The following is a 2,536-nucleotide window of genomic DNA, read 5'->3' on the forward strand; positions in this document are numbered from 1 at the left end:
CGTGTACGATCAAGATCAGGGACTCACGGGAAGATATCACAACACAACTCTACAAATAAAATAAGTCATACAAGCATCATATTACAAGCCAGGGGCCTCAAGGGCTCGAATACAAGAGCTCGATCATAGACGAGTCAGCGGAAGCAACAATATCTGAGCACAGACATAAGCTAAACAAGATTGCCTTAAGAAGGCTAGCACAAACTGGGATACAGATCGAAAGAGGCGCAGGCCTCCTACCTGGGATACTCCTAAACTACTCCTGGTCGCCATCAGCGGGCTGCACGTAGTAGCAAGCACCTCCGGTGTAGTAGGAGTCGTCGTCGAAGGTGGCGTCTGGCTCCTGGGCTCCAACATCTGGTTGCGACAACCAGGTAGAAGGGATAGAGGGAAAAGAAGGAGAAAGCAACCATGAGTACTCATCCAAAGTACTCGCAAGCAAGGAGCTACACTACATATGTATGCATTGGTATCAACTGGAATAAGGCTATTATATGTGGACTGAACTGCAGAAAGCCGGGATAAGGGGGGATAGCTAGTCCTTTCGAAGACTACGCTTCTGGCAGCCTCCGTCTTGCAACATGTAGAAGAGAGTAGACTGAAGTCCCCCAAGTATCATCACGTAGCATAATCCTAACCGATGATCCTCCCCTCGTCGCCCTGTGAGAGAGCGACCACCAGTTGTATCTGGCACTTTGAAGGGTCTATTTTATTAAGTATCCGGTTCTAGTTGTCATAAGGTCAAGGTATAACTCCAAGTCGTCCTCTTACCGAAGATCATGGCTATTCGAATAGATTAACTTCCCTGCAGGGGTGCACCACATAACCCAACACGCTCGATCCCATTTGGCCGGACACACTTTTCTGGGTCATGCCCGACCTCGGAAGATCAACACGTCGCAGCCCCACCTAGACCAACAGAGAGGTCAGCACGCCGGTCTAAACCTAAGCGCCCAGGGGTCTGGGCCCATCGCCCTTAGCACACCTGCACGTTGCGTGGGCGGCTGGAAGCAGACCTAGCCTAGTAGGCGTTCCAGTCCAATCCAACGCGCGCTGCTCTGTTGTTGACGTCACGCAGGCTTCGGCTGATACCACGACGTCGAGTGCCCATAATTGTCCCCGCGTAGATGGTTAGTGCGTATAGGCCAGTAGCCAGACTCAGATCAAATACCAAGATCTCGTTAAACATGTTAAGTATCTGCGAACGCCGACCAGGGCCAGGCCCACCTCTCTCCTAGGTGGTCTCAACCTACCCTGTCGCTTCGCCACAAAGATCCACTCGCGGGTACTCCTACGAGCCGACCCGTCTTTTAGTCATCACATGTATCATGTATAAAGTATACAGAATATACTCGTGATCACCTCCCGAGTGATCACGGCCCGATAATATAGCATGGCAGACGGACAAGAATGTATGGCCACTGATGATAATCTAGCATCCTATATTAAGCATTAGGATTGCAGGTAAAGGTAACAACAGTAGTAGCAAGGACAGGCTATGCATCAGAATAGGATTAACGGAAAGCAGTAACATACTACACTACTCTAATGCAAGCAGTAGAGAAAAGAGTAGGCGATATCTGGTGATCAAAGGGGGGGGCTTGCCTGGTTGCTCTGGCAAGAGAGAGGGGTCATCAACACTGTAGTCGTACTGGGTAGCAGCGGCGTCGGTCTCGGTGTCTAGCGAGAGAAGAGGGGGAAGAAACAATAAATATAATGCAAACAGCTGCATAATGATGCATGACATGACAAAACGTGATGCTAGGTGTGTCCTAACGCGGTACGAGGTGGTACCGGTGAAGGGGGAAAACATCCGGAAAGTATTCCCGGTGTTTCGCGTTTTCGGGCAGAGGAGCCGGAGGGGAAAAGTTGCGAGTTCGATAGGTTAGGGCTGCGTGGCAGACGAACGGGCTGCGTATCCGGGTTCATCTCGTCATTCTGAGCAACTTTCATGTTGAAAATAATTTAATCCGAGTTACGGATTAAAAGATATGATTTTCTAAAGATTTTACTAATTTCTGGAATTTAATTAATTATTTAATTTAATTCGAAATTAGGATTTATGACATCAGCATGATGTCATGCTGACGTCACCACTCAACAGGGGTTGACTGGGTCAACTGATGCGTGGGTCCAGTGGGACCCACCTGTCATACACTGTTTAGACTTAAACAGGGTTTAGGCTAAACAAACTACTGTTTAATTAAACTAATAGATTAATTAGATTAATTAACTAGGATTAATTAACTTAATTAATTTAGTTAATTAATTAATTAATTAATTAAGTTTATTTTTAGTTATTATTTATTTTCTATTATTCCTTTTTTAAAACCTTTTTTTTGGAAACGTTCTCTGGGGTGGGGCCCATATGTCATTGGTCCGGGGCCTTAGCGGGCGCGGGCTACCGGCTAGCGGGCGTGGGGCGCCCATGCGGGCGCTGCAGCCAGTGGGCGAAGGGGCGGGCGCACGGCCTGGCTCCGGCGACCGGAGTAGGGCGGGGGCGGTGCAGGCGAGGCCAGTCAGGGCGAGGGGCTTA

The sequence above is a fragment of the Triticum dicoccoides genome, chromosome 4A (genome assembly GCF_002162155.2).
Source record: "Triticum dicoccoides isolate Atlit2015 ecotype Zavitan chromosome 4A, WEW_v2.0, whole genome shotgun sequence".
NCBI lineage: Eukaryota > Viridiplantae > Streptophyta > Magnoliopsida > Poales > Poaceae > Triticum > Triticum dicoccoides.